A 23,070-nucleotide genomic window follows, 5' to 3' on the forward strand; every position below is an offset into this window, starting at 1 on the left:
TTCATGTTATCATGCATATGTATGTATATATATATATATATATATATATTTATATATATTTTTTTTAAATTATTAGTTTTTTAAATCTGTCCTTTCTAATCCATTTTTAACGCTTGTTACTCTTGGTGTCTCCGAACCGCTCGGGCAAATAATATGGTCTAAAAATGCATTTTTCCTTCGATAACGTGACATCAAATGCGCACTCTTTCAGTCAATTAGTGCGCGAGGAATTCGTATATATATATATATATATATATATATATATATATATATATATATATATATATATATATATCCTGTATATGTACACAGCCCGGCCCACGGCTAAATTGTTTTAACCCAATGCGGCCCCCGAGTCAAAAAGTTTGGGGACCCCTGCTTTAGTAAATCAGGCCCTAAGTGTGTCAGAAAAGTTCCAGGACTGGCGTTGCAAAGGAAATATATTGCAAATCCAACCGACAAGTTTTCCCCTCTGAAGTAATCCCTCTTGAGGTAATCCACATTCTTAAAGGGGACCTTGGATGAATTTTTTTTTTTTGCTTGTAATAGTTGTTACTGGCCCTGTGATGAGGTGTCCAGGGTGTACCCTGCCTTCCGCCCGAGTGCAGCTGGGATAGGCTCTAGTAGAAAATTGATTGATGGATGGATGGAAATGTTGTTACAAAGTTGGATACTCGTGATAAAGTTCATGCATTTTGGCGTGAGTTTGCACGCGTTTTGGATACATCTATATGGAAGTTAATTTGTGTCTTCATTACAGGGGCTTTTTTTGACACTGAATTTATGTAATTGAATTGTTTGCATTTGAATTTTGTAAACTGAATTTTTTTTTACATCCAATTATGCTGACAATTGAAAGGAAAAACATTGGTAGCAAAATGTGTGTTTAATAAAATTAGTCTTTAAATATTCGGAGTATAAAAAAATCAATGTTTAACATTTGGTGTATAAGAATTGAGTGTAAAAAAATACAGTGCACAAAAATTCTCTGCTTCAAAACGCAAGACCACAACACAGTAAATTAAGACAGAAGCAATCAATTATGTCTCAGGACCAGCCAATGAGGTGTCAAGTTTGAAGTGACGTGACACTGGTCTTGCAAAACAGAAAAAAGGAAGTTTACCTGGGCTACCTTAGACTTAGACTTTCTTTTTATTGTCATTCAAATTTGAACTTTACAGTACGGATAAGAACGAAATTTCGTTGCATTAGCTCATGGTAGTGCAGAATAAAAAAGCAATAAGGTGCAGATATAAATAAATAGATTACTGAGCAGATAAATATATTGCACTTTTGCATATGCATCCACGTTTATGGATGTATGTTATATTGTCTTTATATTCCAGAGAGGCATTTCTGGATTCCTGGGCATAATACAACATAATATAATAATACTGGATGTTTCTAAACTATCAAAATGATTCCAATGGTTAGAATCTTCACTTTTGATGGACGTAAGGGTTACTACGGTAACCATAGGATCTACATCACAGCAGCTCATGCAGACCAGGCATGAAGCAGAGTGTAAACAAGCCCTGTTTACACAGCAACAAGCCTGAGATGAGAGTGTCAGACGGAGGCAGATTTCTACAACAGAGTTCTGCAGAAACATGATATTATATCGAATATGTGGATATTTTTTACCCTTTGCGTTTATGTTTGGTCGTGTTTGTTGCATCTTTGTCTTTCTTGCTCGATTATAAAAGATGTTGATCAAGCCAGTGGTCTGGGAAGTAGAGGAGCAACGTTCATATATTCTCAATATTCAGTGTTTTGTTGTTCATAGTTCCCATCCATCCATTTTCTACCGCTTATCCCTTTTGGGGTCGCGCGGGGTGCTGGAGCCTATCTCAGCTGCATTCGGGCGGAAGGCGGGGTACACCCTGGACAAGTCGCCACCTCATCGCAAGGCCAACACAGACAGACAGACAACATTCACACTCACATTCACATAGTTGATATTGTAAATCACACATTCTGTATTTAGTGTCTTAGTAAGTAAAAATCTAAAATTTCAGTCCGGTCTGTTGGAACGTTTTTAGTAGCAATCTTAATTGTGTGAGTGTTTGCACCATCTTGTGATCAGCTTTTATCCTTTTTTGCGGAATATTGTGATTTTTTTTTTATACTAATGCACAGCAACCTCCACTGTGTAAGGTGTTCACAAAAAGGGATCCAAGCGCATACAGCACATTAAATGGCCTGGTGGCGTGTAGTGCTGCATTACCTGCCTCTATTAAAAACCCGTGTCACGTGACTTCAAATTTGATACCTCATTGGCTGGTTCCAAAAGAGGGTCGATCGCATTGGGTCTTGCATTTTGAGCGGCAAATTTTTCTGAGATTAATTTTTTTTACAAAGACACTGAATTTTTACACACGGAATTTTAAAACACACCCATTTTGTTACCAATTTTTTTCCACTGAAATTGTCGACGTAATTAGAGGTAAAACAATTCAGTTCACAAAATTCAAATGCAAAAAATTCAACATTCAGTGTCACAAAAAAGCTTTCGTAATCAAGACACAAATTAACCTCCATATTGTTTCGGCTGAAGCCCCTGCCGCCACACAATCTGTGACTGCACACAATCAGCAATCTACACACCTGCCGCTGATGAGAGCTCCACGTCCTTCATAAGCCAGCAGATCCTGCGTTCCAGTGCCAGAACGTAGCTACTTGTCTCATACAGTAAGCCCTACACGTCTGTAGCTCTCTGTTTCCCCTCCGTGCTCATCGTCTTGTGTCCTGTGTCGTCACCCTGCAGCTCCTCTTCGTTCCCTGGATTCGAGCTGTGTGTCTCGTCTCCCTGGGTTCCCTCCTGTCTTCTTGCTGCCTTCCTAGATCTCGACCTCTCGCCTGGACACAGACTCTGAAGCCTCGCTCCTGCCCTTGACCTCTTGCGTTCCCACGGACCTCCGAACCTGCCTCCTCCTTTTGGACTTCGCTTCACATAGTCACACCACACGTATTTGGATTACTTGCACACGTCGTTCTATTATTTTAATAAACACGACTAAGGCTAAGCGATGTCCCTGTCTCAGTGCCGTCTCCTTCTCCACCGCACGTAACACCTTTACCTTCTCATTCCTCCAGGATGCAGTTCCGTCGTTGAGGCTGTCTTAATGTCTTTAAAACGGCTCCCCTTGACGGCCCCCTTGAGTTCGAGAAAAAGGAGAAATAAAGCCCATGCAGAACCAGGTCGGGGTAAGGGGTTGCTTCATCACAGCAATGTTCTACTCGGCTAAAAACTGTTGGCTGCTCCGTGCATTGTGAGCAAGCGTGTTGTTTATGGTGAAGCATCTACAGGTTGTCCTGCCACAACTTTCGCCTTTTTTCACCCTTTTTGGTGAACAAAGCAAATGGCGCACAATGTCTTTGTTGACGTGCTGGTGGATCGTCCGGCCTCGTGGCCAGAACACTTGTGGATGCTTCTCACATCGAAACATTCGATTAACATGAGTTTGATTTTGGACTTGGACTTGTCTGCTCACTGTCACTAAAGGGGACTTGTTTTGACATGACATCATGATGGTCAGCTGAGAAAAGTCCCTGAAGAACCCTTCCTGAAGCACCTGAAGCCGTGGCAGAGAACTCTGATAAAGTGCATTTGACTCCATGGGGGATGACTTCAAAGGGGAAAATTCGAGTTTGGGGTTTGAAATATTACTATTTTGTGACACCGATTTTTGATATTGAGTGGATGACTTCTTTTTACACTTGTAGGATGGATAAGAAAATTAAAAAGGTTGACTCTTCTATGCAGCAATTCTGCCTCCCTCGATGTCCGCCAGACGTCACGGCAAATACAGGCGGGTATACAATTGATTGTTATTACTTTTATTTTACAACGGTCAACTTTCTTTTCACACTTGTATGAAAAGAACGCTGAAAAAGAGAGACTCGTCTTCAGCAGTCTTCCCTGTACGTCGGTGTTATGTGTCAGACTAACCGTAGGTGGGTACACAATGCATTGTTTTGATATTTTACTACACAGTGTTTAAGTTTTCATTTCACACTTGTATGACAACCAAGAAGGTATTCATTCAAGATTTTATGATGGCTTCAGTTTGACTCTGGAACTGATTCAAAAAACTGGTTTATGCTGAATACAAACAGCCTGGAAGGGATTGTGTTCGCATTTAAATGCTAAAGATGCACAACCAATTGCTCCTGTGACATTTCGGCGTGTGGTATAAAACGCATCGTCGCAAAGTCAGTTAATATTGATGATCTTAATGGAAGATGGTCTACACCACAAAGATGAAAAACTATGTGCTTTTTAAATAAGCAGACACATAATTGTGAGTCTGGGTATATAGATTAACAGAGCTGGTAATAGTCATTTATTATAATGCTCCAAAGCATTCACACATATGGTTTTCTACACCAAAATTCATCAGTGGCCTAGTGACCTACTCAGTGGCCTAATGGTTAGAGTGTCCGCCCTGAGATCAGTAGGTTGTGAGTTCAAACCCCGGCCGAGTCATACCAAAGACTATAAAAATGGGACCCATTACCTCCCTGCTTGGCACTCAGCATCAAGGGTTGGAATTGGGGGTTAAATCACCAAAAATGATTCCCGGGCGCGGCCACCGCTGCTGCTCACTGCTCCCCTCACCTCCCAGGGGGTGATCAAGGGTGATGGGTCAAATGCAGAGAATAATTTCGCCACACCTAGTGTGTGTGTGACAATCATTGGTACTTTAACTTTTAACTTAATCTATTTATTATTCAAATACATATTATTATTCTTCTCCAGATTTTGGCGCGCTCTACCTTCCACATTTTTCACCTGATTCAAACCGTTCAGCCTATTCGGGAATTGCGGGCTTTCCCTTGACAAATTCCAAAAATTCCCAGATTTCCCAGAATTCCAGGTTTTCTGGGACATTTCTCCCATTCAAAATGAATTGGCCATTTTTCAAACTTTCACCATTTCCACATTTTTCAACTTATTCAAACCATTCCACCTTCAACACACTCCACCATTCTGGAAATTCAAACTATCTTTTTTCCAAGTCAAAATTTTTTCCAGGATTTCCCAGAATTCCTGGTTTTCCAAAGCCCTATTTCCACCCTTCTTTCTGGCGACTACTCCTTCCACATTTTTCAACACATTTCAACCATTCCACCGTCAAAACATTCCTCTTAATCAGGACAAAAAATAAAGTTGTTTTTCCCCCCCCAGATTTTCCAGGAATACCGTAATGCCATTTCTCATTTCAACATGTTACTACTTCAACATTTCTCCACCGATTTGAAAAATTCCAACACCAACCATTTCAACTCATTCAGACCATTCAAGTTTTTTACCATTTTCAAAAAAATTCCCTTTTTTCCCGAAATTCCCAATTTTTCTGAAATTTCCATTGAAATCAATGGAGCATTCTTCAAAGTTCCACAATTCCCACATTTTTCACCTGATTCAAACCGTTCCAACTTCAAACTGTTCAGTCTATTCGGGAATCACGGGCTTTCCTTTGACAAATTCCAAAAATTCCCAGATTTCCCAGAATTCCAGGTTTTCCGGGACATTTCTCCCATTCAAAATGAATTGGCCATTTTTAAAACTTTCACCATTTCCACATTTTCCAACCTATTCAAACCATTCTACCTTCAAAACATTCCACCATTCTGGAAATTCAACCTATCTTTTTTCCAAGTAAAAAAAAAATTCCAGTATTTTCCAGAATTCCTGGTTTTCCAAAGCCCTATTTCCACCCTTTTTTCTGGCGACTACTCCTTCCACATTTTTCAACACATTTCAACCATTCCACCGTCAAAACATTCCTCTTAATCAGGAAAAAAAAATTAAGTTGTTTTTTGAACTGGAAAAATTCCAGTTTTTCTCGAAATTCCAGGAATTCCGTAATACCATTTCTCAATTCAACATGTTACTACTTCAACATTTCTCCACCGATTTGAAAAATTCCAACACCAACCATTTCAACTCATTCAGACCATTCAAGTTTTTTTTACAATTTTCAAAAAATTCCCACTTTTCCCGAAATTCCAAATTTTTCTGAAATTCCCATTGAAATCAATGGGACATTCTTCAAAGTTCCACAATTCTCACATTTGTCATCTGATTCAAACTGTTCCAACTTCAAAATATTCTGCCTGTTCCGCAACTGTGTGCTTTACGTCAACAATTCTAAAATAAAATTCCAGGATTTCAGTTCAGCTTCAGCATTGGAGCATTCACACGCAATTCCTTCAGGGATTGCCTCATCTAGTATGTGATAGCATTGATTAAAGAGTCAGTTGATCCACGACTTCACATGGGCTGCTACACGATGAAAAAATAATGAAAAGAATCGATTTAATTTGTTGATTTACTTGACTGTTTTAAAAATAGCTATTGGACAATGATAAAGTGTAGACTATACAGCTGCCAAGCCACAGGTCACATGTCAGCGTGCAGGGTGAGGATGATAAAGAGAAGAACAAGGTTCACGTTTATCTTCACCACAAATCAAACTTCCCCCTTCCCCTTGCTTGGTGGCAACCACCCGCACGCCTTGCTTTTTTCTAAACATACTGCGCTGCTCAACGCAGGGCAGGACGGTGCCTCCCTAATAAGGTGAGCAGTAATCTTCCTAGGAGTGAAACTTTGATTTCCTGCCAGCCGCCCAGCACCGGTTAGTTACCCGGCCCTGCCAAAGACTCTTAGGAGGATTACCCGAGAAAACAATTACTTTCAGCACCACTGACAGCTCCTTTACAACCTCTGTACTGGATATTTGTGTGAGGAATAAAACGACGCGCCCCATTTTATTATTGCTCCAGTGCATTGCATTTAAAATGTTGTTGTAGGTCCACTGGCTTATATGATTGCATCAAAACCTACTCTGGAATTTTTCCTACACGTCCCTTATTAATTAACAGAGTTTCTCTTTTATAACCTTTTTTTTTTTTTTTACCACACTGTAGTGTATTGTGTTTTTCATCATTAGTAATGTGTAACAGTTGTCTATTTTTCCTCTAATGTGACGTCCGTGCAGCTTTCTAACCCAGATTACTCTTGTGAAAGACATCTCAGTGAGGATTTTTCACCCGGTTCGATAAAGAATGTGTTTTTAGCTCAGTGGCCTTGTGGTTATTAGCGTGTCCGCCCTGAGATTGGAAGGTCGTGAGTTCAAACCCCGGCCGAGTCATACCAAAGAGTATAAAAATGGGACTCATTGCCTCCCTGCTTGGCACTCAGCATCAAGGGTTTGAATTGGGGGTTAAATCACCAAAATTATTCCAGAGCGTGGCCACCGCTGCTGCTCACTGCTCCCCTCACCTCCCAGGGGGTAAACATAGGGATGGGTCAAATGCAGAGGATAATTTCACCACACCTAGTGTGTGTGTGACAATCGTTGGGACTTTAACTTTAGCAGAGCAAAACAAGTATGTTCAGCCGTGTACAGTAGAGCCACACAAATTCGTACAATCTGAAGTTAAAACCAGAGCCCTCAGCTCAAAATGATTGTTACAATTTTTATTTTTTATTTTTGTAAGGCAGGCACTAGCATGAAAATCGTGGTACCACTGAACAGGTTTTTTTTTTTTTTTTTACTAAATCACAGGAAAACATTATTATCATTGTCAGCTGTTGAACCTTCATACTTTTCCATACTCAAACTAAGGTTGTTTTATGTATAAACCTCCACAGGCAACATTTTGGCCCTTAGCAGGATTTTATTTGGAGGCTCCCAATTCCAATTTTTTGGCACACTTTTTTATTCATGTGAAACAATTATTTTACTTCTTTAATCTAACATGAGTATATTTTATGCATGATTTGTACTAAAAGACCTGCTCAGTGGCCTTGTGGTTAGAGCATCTGTCCTGAGACTGGAAGGTCGTGAGTCATACCAAAGACTATAAAAATGGGACCCATTACCTCCCTGCTAGGCACTCAGCATCAAGGGTTGGAATTGGGGGTTAAATCACCAAAATGATTCCCGAGCGTGGCCACCGCTGCTGCTCACTGCTCCCCTCACTTCCCAGGGGGTGAACATGGGGATGGGTCAAATGCAGAGGATCATTTTACCACAGCTAGTGTGTGTGTGTGTGACTATCTGTGGAGGGAGGGTGTGATCAGCGCGCTTGCAGGAGCAAAGGTCACCGCCTCTGTCAATGGTGTTGAGGGCGGAGCACCATCGGCTAGGGCGGGGCATGGGCGGGGCATGTGCGTGACGGCGAGACACAGCTGGCAGGTGATTAGATTTCACAGGTGGTACGTGGTGATCTAATCATCTGTTGTCTTTAACAGTGAGCGGCCAGCGGAGGACAGAGGTGGGAAAGTCTGGAGCGAAAAGACGTCTGAAAAGATTGTTCTTGACATTACATGTACATTAAAAACTGTTAAAACGGCACGCCTGGCTCCTGTGACGTGGTATCAAGTTAAAAAGTTAAAGTACCACTGATAGTCATACACACACTAGGTGTGGTGAAATTACCCTCTGCATTTGACCCATCACCCTCGTTCCACCCCCTAGAAGGTGAGGGGAGCAGTGAGCTGCAGCGGTGGTCGCTCGGGAATCATTTTGGTGATTTAACCCCCAATTCCAACCCTTGATGCTGAGTGCCAAGCAGGGAGGTAATGGGTCCCATTTTCATAGTCTTTGGTATGACTCGGCCGGGGTTTAAACTCACAACCTACACTCTAACCACTAGGCCACTGAGCAGGTTCACAAAGCACTAACGCTTTGTGCCACAGGAGCCAATGGGACCATGTTGGTAAATGTGCCATTGTATTTTTATCGGTGACAGAGCATGAAGCAGCTAGGAACACGGAAAAGTGTTATATGTCTTTGATTAATTGACATTTAACATGCGCTTCTTCACGCTTTGATCGTGGCGCCCTATGCACAGCACGTAATGAGCGTATAAAGAGGGGCGGCCCTGTGCATGCATCAATGTAAATTATACAGCAATGTTACTTTAGGGCAGGCACAATAATTGATAGACTTTGACAGAGGGATGAACTGCAGAATGATGATCTTGACACTTCAAGCTAAGTTTGAGCTGCGGTGACTATATTTCATCAGCGTAGCGTCATAATCCATCTTCATCTCGATCTGAATCCTTGCAGTGTCATCACAAGTGTTTTTTGTCACCTTCCAGCGGGAAGTGTTTGTCGCTTCCTCGGCTGACCTTGTCTGCTCTTTCTCTCCGTTCTCTGTGAACTCTTTTAATTACACCTCCGATTTGATCGTGTCTTTGTTGCGGCCGTCTCCTACAAAGGAACACCATTTCCTCTCTATTGAAATGCCTTTGATGACGCCACATCAAACCAAATGGCAATGAGGGAGAAGGAGAAGAAAATAGCCCAGCGTTTCTCCTCTATGTGCTCTGACAGGCGCTTTGAAAAGATGTCAGTTTTCACCTGACGAGAATGTAATTGTGTGTGTGTGTGCGCGCGCGGGTGTGACAGTGTGTGATGAATTGGGGAGGAGAAGCTTTTTTCCACCATCTAAACTAAAAAGCTGGCTTCAGGATATCACAAGTCACAGTCTAAAAATATGACTTTTCAATATAAATTGTAACCTTTAAGGCTTTCCTATCGTCCCTGTAGCCACACACACACACACACACACACCAGGACCACTATAGCTGCGACAGTTCCATTTCCTCCTCTATGGTTATCATCACATTATCTGAACCCTGCAGGATTGCACAAAGTTGAAATTACGCAAATTCATGCAAACTCTACCAATCCCCTGGATTTATGCGCGGCCTCGCAACTTTGTTTTATCCCTGCAACTTTATCGCACATTTTGGGCAATCTTCTGAATTTTGGCCAAATTTGTCACACACACATCAACTGTCTGGTCGAAGCTTGTATATTGAGCTATATATCGAATATCGAGTTGAGTTTTTCCTTGCCCTTATGTGGACTTTGTACCGAGGATGTCGTTGTGGCTTGTGCAGCCCTTTGAGACACTTGTGATTTAGGGCTATATAAATAAACATTGATTGATTGATTGATTGAACATTGCAACACATGCCAATACGGCCGGGTTAGTTTACTAAAGTGCAATTTTAAATTTCGCGCGACATATCCTGCTGAAAACGTCTCGGTATGATGACGTCAGCGCGTGACGTCGCGGATTGTAGAGGACATTTTGAGACAGCATGGTGGCCAGCTATTAAGTCGTCTGTTTTCATCGCAAAATTCCACAGTATTCTGGACATCTGTGTTGGTGAATCTTTTGCAATTTGTTCAATGAACAATGGAGACAGCAAAGAAGAACGCTGTAGGAGGGAAGCGGTGTATTGCGGCCGACTTCAGCAACACAAACACAGTCGGTGTTTCATTGTTTACATTCCCGAAAGATGACAGTCAATCTTTACCATTGGCCTGTGGAGAACTGGGACAACAGAGACTCTTACCAGGAGGACTTTGAGTTGGATACGCAGACACGATACCGTGAGTACGCAGCTGCGGCTTCCAAACAGTTGATCGCTTGCCCGTACGTGCGTGCCGCTATGTGCATGTCACGTACCTAACTTTGGGGACTTTGGGGAAATATACAGTATGTGCTGTATGAACTTTGGGGAGGTGAACGGTACTTTGGGCTGTGGGATTGAGTGTGTGGTGCAGGTGTTTGAGTTGTATTGGCGGGTTATATGGATGGGAGGGGGGAGGTGTTTGTTATGCGGGATTAATTTGTGGCATATTAAATATACTGTAAGCCTGAATGTGTTGTGGCTAATAGAATATATATATGTCTTGTGTTTATTTACTGTTTTAGTCATTCCCAGCTGAATATCAGGTCCCACCCGCCTCTCACAGCATCTTCCCTATCTGAATCGCTCCCACTGCCCTCTAGTCCTTCACTCTCACTTTCCTCATCCACGAATCTTTCATCCTCGCTCAAATTAATGGGGAAATCGTCGCTTTCTCGGTCCGAATCGCTCTCGCTGCTGGTGGCCATGATTGTAAACAATGTGCGGATGTGAGGAGCTCAACAACCTGTGACGTCAGGCGCATATCGTCTGCTACTTCCGGTACAGGCAAGGCTTTTTTATCAGCGAGCAAAAGTTGCGAACTTTATCGTCGATGTTCTCTACTAAATCCTTTCAGCAAAAATATGGCAATATCGCGAAATGATCAAGTACGACACATAGAATGGACCTGCTATCCCCGTTTAAATAAGAAAATCGCATTTCAGTAGGCCTTTAAAAGAATGTGCTTTTGTCTGCCATGTTGTGTCAACTTGTAAATTAGGTTTTGTTTCTCTGTGCGGTGATAAAACTAGTGGTCCATGTTTGCTTTCCGAACCATGCACTCAATAATTAACCCAGTTCCATAATGGCACCCATGCCAGCATAAACAGTCGTACCCTAACCGAGAAACAAAGAATCTATCGGTGCCTTATTTCGCTGCCTATTGAATGTGGTCGCAGCAACCTGCAATAACGTGTGTTGTGGCTTGTGCAGCCCTTTGAGACACTTGTGATTTAGGGCTATATAAATTAACATTGATTGATTGATTGATTGATTGATAACTGCTCGACGATGATATTAGTGCAAGCAAGGTCCTGTAAGTAATGTAGCGTCCCGACAGAAACAGGCAGATTCCGACGCTCTATTTGAACTTGCTACTGCCTTTAACACGCCAACAGCATCCCCTTATCATACTGCTGTCACCGCAGAGCTACAGTAGACTTGCCAGTCGCCGCCACAACAATAACAGAGCACTTCCTTATAATGCAATATGCAGCAATGACGGTTACGGCGAGCAAGGTTGCATTCACAAATCCCTGTAATTATGAACATCAGTATTGCAAAAGTAGCTTTTTGGACATTCGGTATGTTTTGAAGCTGGCCCAAACAAACACACTCAATAACACCACGGTGACTTTTTGATGAATTTATGAAACTGAAACAATACAAAAAGAATGCTATTGGGTGAGGCTTCTCCGCTATTCTATATGGGCAAGAGGATTTAGATTTTTTCCAACTTTACTCCGACCGTATATATATATATATATATATATATATATATATATATATATATATATATATATATATATATATATGTAGTTTTTATTATTATTTTATTTTACTTGGTGGGGGGAGAACAGCATTTCATGTATTTGTGTTTACTTTTGTCAATTGTATGTTTAGAAAAAAAACCCAAAAAACTATTTGGTACGAGTATCGATTAAAATGTAAATGATACTCATCCATAGCATATTTTGTTAGATTTGTTGAAATTCTGTGATTTTTCCGTTATGGTCACAAAAACACTTGGAGCACTGATAACACATTTATAGAGTAGACTGACCATACGTCCTTTTCCCCCGGACATGTCCTCTTTTGCGGGGCTGTCCGGGCGGGGTTTTTTAAATGCCTCAAATGTCCGGCATTTTGAGTCAGGGTTGCGTGTATTTTCAATGTACATCCGGGGTTAAGAAGGGGTGTGTGCGCACGCAGCAGCATTGTTGAGGGAGGGGCAGAGACAGAGAGAGCGATAGGGCGGATTGATTGTCGAAGCATACTTAGTCAACAGCTATACAGGTCACACTGAGGGTGGCCGCATAAACAACTTTAACACTGTTGCAAATATGCGCCACACTGTGAACCCACACCAAACTAAATGACAAACACATTTCGGGAGAACATCCGCACCGTAACACAACATAAACACAACAGAACAAATACCCAGAACCTCTTGTAGCACTAACTCTCCCGGGACGCTACAATATACAACCCCCGCTACCCCCCACCCCCCAACCCCGCCAAGGTTCCGATTACTTCACATCAAATATTGCACTTTGAAAAATATTTTTGGTGGAAGATTTTGCATATTTTGTGTTTGCGCCATTAAAAACATAGTTTTATTTGACAAAAAAGGGGGGAAAACAAACAAACAAAAAAACAACATAAAAAAACTAAAACATTTTGAAATGAGGGATAGATTTGAAGTTGATGTAGACTCCAAAGATTTAAACGTTAAATATAAAATGTATTTATGCCCTGGCACACCATTATCATTTCATGACCGAAGCAAAACACTTTTTACACTTTTATACTGAAATAAATACACCTACAACTTAAAAACATAGAAAAAACTACCAGCAGCGGTAAAGTTCAGATCCATGAAGGAAAGTAGAAAGTGAATGAATGTTTATAACTGAATACATTTACATATGTATACAAATTTGTTTTATTTTTTTTAATTATTTTTTTTAATGAATTAAGTAACGTTTATGACAACCTTTTTCCAAAACACAATATAGAATGTGAGATATAACAGGATAATGCATGCGTTTATAATTTTTTTTCAAAACGCTTACAAAAAAGTGGGACCCCAAAAATTTACTGTTTGAAAATTCCTAGCGCCAACTCTGCTGTCAACAGAGGAGAAAAAAAGCTTTATTTAAATAAATATATTATTTATAAAGCAAGTTCGAGTATCATTGGCAAATTTTCACCTAGTCCCCGCCTTGGCGTGCTGCCCGCCTTGGCACGCATATGGGATTTTGGGGATTTCAGAATATGGTCAGCCTATCATAGAGTCACAAGCTAATGCAGTACAGTAGTAATGAAAAAAACATTGCAACATTTACTACATCCTTTTGTAAAAGCTGCTGTGAAATCAGGCATTTTATGCTGCAACAGTCACATAAAAGCTTGTGAAATCCTGCAAGGATTGATTATCCCTCATTGTCATCACTGGTAAGCCTACCTACTGTGGGAGCACTCTAACACTGTTTACCTGTCTACTATTTCTAGCAAGCAATATAATGACATAAACATACCACTATGATAAAGAAGGCAAAGCAGTGGAGCTAAGTGCTGCAATGTAAATACGTGTTGCCATGACAACAGGGCAAATCCGCCACGTTGCCTTCCGAACCCTTCAACACGTCGGACTCCATCAAGTTCAGCCTGCCGAACCCTTTTAGCCTGTTTAGCTAGTCGGGGGGTCAATATTCATGCTTGCTAATCATTTCCTACAGTCCTTTTTCCATTAAGGTGTGCGGCGGGCCGAAAAGCCCCGGGGGGATCAAACTTGTGATGAGATTACGATCCACTTTAATCAAGACGCTAAAGTCGCACGGGTGGACCTCACTTGTAGGGCCCGGCTCATCATTTGCACTGATGGCTTCTAAAGCTCTCGGGGGTGGGCCGGGGCGATGCTCTTGAGCTGATCTGATTGGACGGCCGCAGCTGAGGTTAGCAGAGCAGCGGTTAGATGTAATAGTTTTATAACAGGGCCGCATGGCAGGTTTTAGACCAATTACTATAGACATGTGTCACTGTGTCCCCGATATCCCTCGACTTGTTATTACCATGAGAGGGAATGGAAGGCTCCTGCATATTCTTAGATGACCAATTTGGTGCCAATTAGAAGCATTGATTACATTGGTGCAATCATTGATTAGATACGTTTCCTTCACTGCTTTCCTCTTGGCAGTCAACAATACGGGCCAAGACTTCTCATTAAGTCATAAGCTCTCTCTCTAGTGGCCGCAGTAATTATAGGGAGAACAAAGGAAGAAAACCGTGTGGGTTAAATTAGACAAGAGTCCCTTTCACACAGCGGTACCACAATAATCAGGCGTCAGAGCCGGAGCAGTCGAGCCCTACTTTGTTCGCCCGGGGCGTTCCACACACAACCCAGAAAAGTACAGCCACCTCTTGTTTATCGCGGGTGTGGAGAATGCATACATGTTTAAGAGTTCTTTCTTTATTCATAGTCATGTTTAACGCAGATAATAATTTCCCATGTGTACTCTTTTTGTATGTATCTTATGTCCGCAAGTAAACTGTGTGCCTTACCTTGAAGGCTTGGAATGTGGGAGTTGGAGTACTCCCTTTTTATCTTATCTATATTAAAACAATGAGGCTGTATTCCTTTCTGGACAGGGTGGGGGCTGTTTTCGTATTCAAGAAGTTGTCTCTTCCCGTTTGAATGTTAGACCAATTCAAGATGCCGGTATGACCACATTTGTGTAGCTTTAGTAAAACTTGATAATATTCCTATTCTGTCTTGATGGTCCTTCTTACTCAGCATGTATGTCATCTAAAGAACTTGGGATTGACCTGTGACTTTAATTCCCTGAGAGGAAGACTGGTCAGACGCAACACGGGTAATTGGGATCGAACAATAACCGCAATAAACGGATTTCCACAAAGTAGGATTATTCTCAATAAATCAAATATTTTCAGAGTCCTCTAAACAGGAAACAACGCCCATATAGTCACCTTTACTCCCGTGTCACCCAATAAAGTAGCCTTGAGTGTGTTCTTCTGTAGATTACAGCAGTGTTTTTTCAACTTCTTGTGAGCCAAGACACATTTTTTTCATTGAAAAAATTCCGATGCACACCCCCAGCAGAAAACATTAAAAAATTAAACTAAGCAGCCGATATTGACAGTAAAAAGTCGTTCTCGCAATTGTTGGATGTGAATTCAAACCATAACCAACTATGCATCACTATAGGTCTTGTCTCAAAGTAGGTGTACTGTCACGACCTGTCACATCATATTGTGACCTATTTTGAGTTTTCTTGTGTTTTCCTGTGTGTAGTGTTTTAGTTCTTGTCTTGCGCTCCTATTTTGTTGTTGATTGTCATGTCATGTACGGATGTACTTTGTGGACGCCGTCTGCTGCTCCACACGCTGTAAGTCTTTGCTGTCGTCCAGCATTCTGTTTTTGTTTACTTTGCAGCCAGTTCAGATTTAGTTTCGTTCTGCATAGCCATCCCTAAGCTTCAATGCCTTTTCTCAGCGGCACCCGCCTTTTGTTTTAGCATTAGATACCTTTTTACCTGCACACTGCCTCCCGTTGTTGTCTGCATTTTGTGATCACGACAAACCATGTTCCCGACATCTACAAAGCAATTAGCTACCTGCTGCCACCTACTGATATGGAAGAGTTTTACACGGTTACTCTGCCAATCTCTAGACAGCACAGACACTCAACAACAACACGTTATTTGCGGAATATAATTACTGGTTTGCAAAAAATATTTTTAACCCAATTAGGTGAAATGACATCTCCCACGGCACAGCAGACTGTATCTCACGGTAGACTAGTGTTGAACACAGTGGTTGAAAAACACTGGATTACAGTACAACTTAACGGAAATGTACTGTCTACTTGACAGTCGTTGTTTAGTTTAGTCTTTATTTGAAGGGACAATGCACAGAAACATTAAGCTCAAAGACAGATATGTTCTGCACCAGATTATAGCTAAATAGCTCATTTCCATCTGCAGTCCCTGGCTACCTAAATTAAAGATATACATAAAAAGATGCAATAAAATTATAACAATAACATTCAATTAAATCATAAAATGCCCTTTTATTGACACATACTTACACATTACAACCACACCTCATTTACATCATTAGCTGTGGTGTTAGCATACCGTGTTAGCATTATCTGTTTTGTCATTCCATATCAATCACGTCAAAGCTGTGTTATTGATGTCCAAGATAAAGTGCATCAAAAGAGTTAATCTCCATTTTGACTGGACAGTTGCTGATTGTTTATATATTGCCGACTCTGATGCTACTTCCAGCTGTTGTCGCTCAACCTCGCTCGCATTGAAGTCTACCAGATTGTCGTGGTCGTTAGAACGTTAAAGTAAAAATATACACTTGGGTTCACTTAAGTTCAAGTACACTCTTTTGTCTTAAACTTCATTTGGCGTCTGAATCTTCAACCTTCTGCTGTTGCTATCTATGGGTTTGGAGACTTTGATGCATGTTTTGGTTTCCAATCACTGGTACAAGGCTGAGAAGAATGCGTAACCCCAAGTTAAAGTGTTCCTCCAATGGTACAAAGGTCAAATTCTTCAAAAGGAGGAACTAGCCTCAGATATTAATATTTTCAAATTAGAATAATAATTCTAACTAGATGAGTGAGGCCTAGTGGTTAGAGTGTCCACCCTGAGATCATTAGGTTGTGAGTTCAAACCCCGGCCGAGTCATACCAAAGACTATAAAAATGGGACCCATTACCTCCCTGCTTGGCACTCAGCATCAAGGGTTGGAATTGGGGGTTAAATCACCAAAAATGATTCCCGGGTGTGGCCACTGCTGCTGCCCACTGCTCCCCTAACAAGGGGATGGGTCAAATGCAGAGGACAAATTTCACCACACCTAGTGTGTGTGTGACAATCATTGGTACTTTAATTTAACTTTAACTTTCCTGAAGGAATTGTGTGTGAATGCTCCAAGGCTGAAATTGAACTGAAATCTTGGAATTAAAAAAAAAAAATGTTGAAGTAGAGCACACAATTCCCAAACAGGCTGAATATTTTGAAGTTGGAACAGTTTGAATCAGATGAAAAATGTGGGAGTTGGGAAACTTTGAGGAATGTCCTATTGATTTCAATGGGAATTTCCCAAAAAATTGGGAATTTTGGGAAAAGCAGGCATTTTTCTGAAAATGGTAAAAAGCTTGAATGGTCTAAATGAGTTGAAATGGTTCGTGTTAGAATTTTTCAAATCGGTCAAGAAATGTTGAAGCAGTCACATGTTGAATTGAGAAATGGTATTACGGAATTCCTGGAATTTCATGGAAAACCAGGAATTTTTCCAGTTCAAAAACAACTTAGTTTTTTGTCCTGATTAAGAGGAATGTTTTGACGGTAGAACGGTTGAAATGTGTAGAAAAATGTGGAAGGAGTAGTCGCCAAAAAAAAGGGTGGAAATAGGGTTTTGGAAAAGCAGGAATTCTGGAAAATCCTAGAATTTATTTTATTTTGAATTTCCAGAATGGTGCAATGTGTTGAAGGTGGAATGGTTTGACCACGTTGAAAAATGTGGAAATGGTGGAAGTTTGAAAAATGGCCAATTAATTTTGAATGGGAAAAATGTTCTGGAATACGTGGACTTCTCGGAAATCTGGGAATTTTTCCGAATGTGTCAAGGAAAAGCCTGTGATTCCCGAATAGGTTAAACAGTTTGAAGTTGGAACGGTTTGAATCGGGTGAAAAATGTAGAAGGTAGAGCGCGCCAGAATCTGGAGAAGAAGAATAAGTTGAATAAATAGATTAATTTTAATTTAAACCATGGACTTTTTGAACGATTTGAACTTGTCTGCTCTTTTACTATATAAAGAGAGAAAAATTCTTGATCGGGCTGACTTTTGCAAAGACTCGTGGAGGGACCCGCTTACATGGGCAATAGACCGACTTCTGTGGGGAGTGAGACCAACGCTGTAACATTAACCTGTGACATGTTTTAATACACAATTCTGTAAACTTTCAGAAGACCAAACTTATGACTGTTAAAAAAAAAAAAAAAAAGTGATGTCTGAAACAGTGAAGATACAGCAATGCCAAGATTAGACGCCCATTGTTGTGAGCGGTTTAACCCGTAACCCTGAAATGAAACTTGGGATGGTGAAAATTTTCACAACATTGCCACATTATACTGTAACTGATATAAAATAAGACAAATACTGCACTGCAATATATAGAATATACAAATAATACAAATAGAACCTAATTTAAAGGTTACATTGAATGATTTTTTTTCTACATTTAAAACCCTTCCTTGTGGTCTTCATTTTTGACGTCGTGGCCCAACTTTTTCACGACAGAGGGGCCCGGGACTAACGATGAATTAGTAGTCTTACTCTTGATTTTAATCATTTTCAATGATTAAATCTAACCTGCAGTTTACAACCTTGTCAAATGATATAAAACCACGTGTTTATTAATTATTAGTAAGTTATTATTTATTTAACACATAAACATTAGGCTTAGGTTTGGTTGATAAGAAAAATAAGTACTAACCAAATATACTTCATAAGAAGGGACTGACAAAATCAACGATTTACAATTATGTTCTGCTAAAATAAACAAAATTAATAACGAGTATGTTTTTTTTACTAAACTGTCTATAGTAGCTTTACCCGTTTGGTCATAATTTGTGTGCTTAAGAAACTTCTATGACTTTAGCTTCTGACTTCTTCTGTTTTATATTGTCATTACTGCCACAAGTGGTGAAAAAGTGTATTACAACTGAGTGCTGCTGCTGCCTTGTGGAAATCACACATGAATACCATAAGAGAAAGCGATTGCAGCTATTTGGGATACAACACTTCTCAGACGGCAAGAGAACTTTCCAATGTCCAGGTCAGCTGTGATTCTACTTACCGAAATACTTCGCCCATTTGTCGAAGGAGAGACAATGAGAATGCGGGCTCCCGTGGATGTGATTAAAAAAAGGTAGCGTGTGCTTTGTATTACCTGGCTGTCGAGGGAAGACTACGGAAAACGGTGAATGCTTTTGGACTGGCAAAGCAGACTGTATCAGTTATTGTCCGCCATGTATGTCGCGGACTCAACGTCTAGGTCCAGAGTATATAAAGTCACCAAAAACAAATGGACAATGAAGGTGAAGGTAAAACAGAATCCATCATGTTTGGGTCCCACATAAACCTTAAGAAAGTCAATGACTTCACTATAAAAGTGGGTGACATTGTTATCACCAGGAAGGATGAGGTCACCTACCTAGGTTCTATTCTAGAGGCTAATCTTTCCTGTGATAAAATGGCAACCAAGGTAATCAAAAAGGTCAACCAACGAACGAGATTTCTCTATAGAATCTTCTCTCTGGTCAACAAAAGCACCATGAAGATTCTGGCGGGAACTCTCGTTCAACCCTTTTTCGATTACGCATGCACCTCCAGGTACCCTAGCACCTCCAAAACCCTCAAATCTAGACTCCAAACATCCCAGAACAAGCTAGTCAGATTACTTCTAGACCTCCACCCCAGATCCCACCTCACTCCTACCCACTTCTGGGCTGGCTCAGGGTGGAGGACAGAGTAAAACAACTTGCACTGAGCCTAGTCTATAAAATCAGCTACACCTCCCTGATACCGAAGTACATGTCAAACTACTTCCTTAACGTAAATGACCGCCATAACCACAACACCAGGGGGAGCTCCACTAACCACGTTAAACCCAGATTCCGATCTAACAAAGGTCTTAACTCATTCTCTTTCTATGCCACATCAATGTGGAATGCGCTCCCAACAGGTATAAAAGAAAGGGCATCTCTATCCTCCTTCAAAACTGCAATAAAAGTACACCTCCAGGCAACTTCAACCTTAAACTAACACTCTCCCCAACAATCAAATGCAGATATTTTTCTTATGCCTTCTGATCTCTCTCTCTCTCTCTATGTCCACTACTTGCTGTACATATCCTACCAAGTCAGACCTACACTGTTTCAATATCCATTTCTCTGTTCTCAATTGTTGATGACTGATGATAACAACCAAACCTAACCCCCCCCCCCCCCCCCCCCCCCATGACATTTAAGAACTTGCACACAAAGCAACACTGGAGGTGACTATGACGTGTGCATTTTCCGCGCATACGTACTAGGTCGCTTTGCGCCAGGGGTCTTAAACAACCATTGCCTGTGTGTGGATAAGGATAAGGTTAGGTGGGATTTACCCTGGATAACCTTAGTGTAGAAGGGGGCCTTAGTACACCGCTGTCTTGGCATTGTGTGGGATGCACTTTCACTCAAATGAGTGCCCGTCTCTCCGAAGCTTATCGGCATGTCGACTTTGTCCCCCTTCACACAAATGCAGCCATAAAGTTTTATTTTCCCCTCACACTTGCCTTTTTTCTACTTTCTTTCAGTTTCTGTTCTGTATACATGCACCAGTGTGGAAAGAAAGCCAGAGGCAACATTTTTCATACAGAGTCATACAGTAACTACAAAACCACAGAGTAGTCCTCAGTTCATGCTAAAATTGTTATAAACATCCCCAGTGTTTTGTTGACCACCCATTTGGCCTCACATGTGTGGCTTCCCGCCCTAAAAATAGACTTTTCGTAACCGACTCTTGATTTACTTTTCTTCTGAAACAGCACAGCCTCATTAATTCTGTCGGATTTAACACACTTTATATTGGCTGTCTGTGTTTAACAACTTGGGAGAGACCAGAAGACGTCACACAAAAGAACGAGTTGATGGCCGGGTTTCATGTGGTGGAATAAGTGTGCTACTTGAGGTCCAACTTTGGGTCATAAAATGTTTAGTTCTTATTAGAGTGGGCTGGGAAAACTCGGTTTCGCAAATCCGCATGACCTCCTTGCATCTTTTATGGGAGTCTTAGTGAGAACTGTGGGAGGCTATGCGGATTATGCATTTCTTGTCAAATATAAACACAAACAGCTTCAGTGCTACTCACATAATCTCTACTCATACATTTTGCATAAGTGAAAACTAAACATTTTGTGGGCATGAAAAATATCCTACACTAAAGCCTAAGCCTAACTCGTCAGACTAACCTGCGTCATGAATTACAATTTCTTGTCCCCACTAGTTAGTAGGGATGGGTATTGTTTGCATTTTAACTGATACCGGTGCCAGATTGGTACGCGTCAATGGGGAAGGGTACCTTTAACATTTAAAACCGAAATGGTACCAAATCCCGATATCTGGGATTCGAGACTGGTATTCAACATTACTGATTTTTCGGTAATTTTGAGTGAGTTAATAAATGTTTTATGTAGCATTTAAAATTATCTGATTATGATAACTGTGCTGTCCAGGTGTTATTTTTTTTTCTTATTACAATTCTGAGTCTCATTTTCAAGTTTTATATAGTAGGCTTTACATGCAGTTACAATCTTAAGACATTAAATAGCAGTATTGTATAGACTACGGTGTGTTGCCTAGCTAGGAAGTGGTATTTGCCATGTGTTTTGTTGAGCCCTATAAAGTGTTTATGCTGTAAGTATTGGGATTATTACACACAAGTTGTTTGATTCTTAATGTGCATCATAGTTTTGTTTTTCCTTACCAAATTTGTGGGTTTTGAAATTGCCATGTAAAATCACTAATGCTAATTGGTAACATGTATATAGCAAAGCCAATGTATATTTTTTAGTCAGTTAGTTTATTATTTATTCGGTCAGTGGTCAACAAAATAAACAAACAGTTTTACATCCATTAATTCATAAATTGACAATTTTTGAGACCGAAGGGTTTAGGGTGAAGTTGAACACTTATTTCACCTAACCCTATAAACCAAACTTTTTGACTCGGGGGACGCAATGGGTTAAAAAAAATGGTTGGGAGCTGTGTGTGTGTGTGTGCGTGTGTGTGTGTATATATACTTACTGTGTGTGTGTATATATATATATATATATATATGTATATATATATATATATATATATATATACACACACAGTATATATATATATATATATATATATATATATATATATATATATATATATATGTATATATTCCTCACACCATATGTCAGCAGACTAATTAGGAGCCTTTGTTTGTTTACTTACTACTAAAAGACAAGTTGTCTTGTATGTTAACTATTTTATTTAAGGACAAACTTGCAATAAGAAACATATGTTTAATGTACCGTAAGATTTTTTTGTGGTCCTCTTTATTTACAAAAGAACCGAAAAGTATCAAAATAATTCTGGTATCGGGGCATCACTAGTTGTGGGTCAGTGTCATGTCTGCGGCCGCTGAGTGCTGCTGTTGACGTGTTAAGGTTGACAAAGTCTGTCAGGTTGCGATATTACTTACAAAAAAGTAATAGATAAAAGTAAAGGATATCAAATGAGCTCAAATATACCCAGAAATGAGGCATTATGATGCAATATGTACATACAGCTAGCCTAAATAGCATGTTAGCATTGATTAGCTTGCAGTCATGCACTGGCCAAATATGCCTGATTAGCACTCCACACAAGTCAATAACATCAACAACGTGCACTTGTGTGCGTTCACGCACAGCATAAAACGTTTGGTGGACAAAATGAGACAAAAGAAGGAGTGGAAGATTTTACATGTAAACAAACTGTTGCGTTACAGTCCACACTATGGTGAGTTCAAGAACCGCCGAAATTAGTAGGACAAAATGATGTTCACCAAATACTCTCATCAGTGAAGCATATACACAAACATATTAAACAGTGGGCTTTCAAACAATTGAGAAGGTTTGTCTCATGTTTGTCCTCAAACAAAAAACATACTAAAACAAAAAAAATATTTCCCCCCCCATCTTTTTCCATTTTCAATCCTTTTTAAAAAAAAAAAAAAGC

At 40.4% G+C, this 23,070-nt stretch overlaps 2 protein-coding genes across 6 annotated transcripts in view; one reads left to right on the forward strand and one right to left on the reverse strand.

Moving 5' to 3' along the window:
• wdr25 (WD repeat domain 25) overlaps window positions 1-23,070 on the forward strand; it is a 323,171-nt gene that overhangs the window by 93,987 nt on the left and 206,114 nt on the right. Inside the window, exons 9-10 of one of the 3 annotated variants that reach the window (XR_009815994.2) lie at window positions 2,558-2,691; window positions 2,768-3,547. The exons of 1 other annotated variant lie outside the window; for it this stretch is intronic. The gene's annotated coding sequence lies outside the window, so the exon portion shown is untranslated. Of the gene's footprint in view, window positions 1-2,557; window positions 2,692-2,767; window positions 3,548-23,070 lie in introns of those variants that run through there. One more of the 3 variants, XR_009815995.2, reaches the window with a different exon arrangement.
• begain (brain-enriched guanylate kinase-associated) overlaps window positions 1-23,070 on the reverse strand; it is a 156,920-nt gene that overhangs the window by 36,324 nt on the left and 97,526 nt on the right. The window lies entirely within an intron of this gene.

Source organism: Nerophis lumbriciformis, linkage group LG08 (assembly GCF_033978685.3).
Source record: "Nerophis lumbriciformis linkage group LG08, RoL_Nlum_v2.1, whole genome shotgun sequence".
In the NCBI taxonomy this organism is placed as follows: domain Eukaryota; kingdom Metazoa; phylum Chordata; class Actinopteri; order Syngnathiformes; family Syngnathidae; genus Nerophis; species Nerophis lumbriciformis.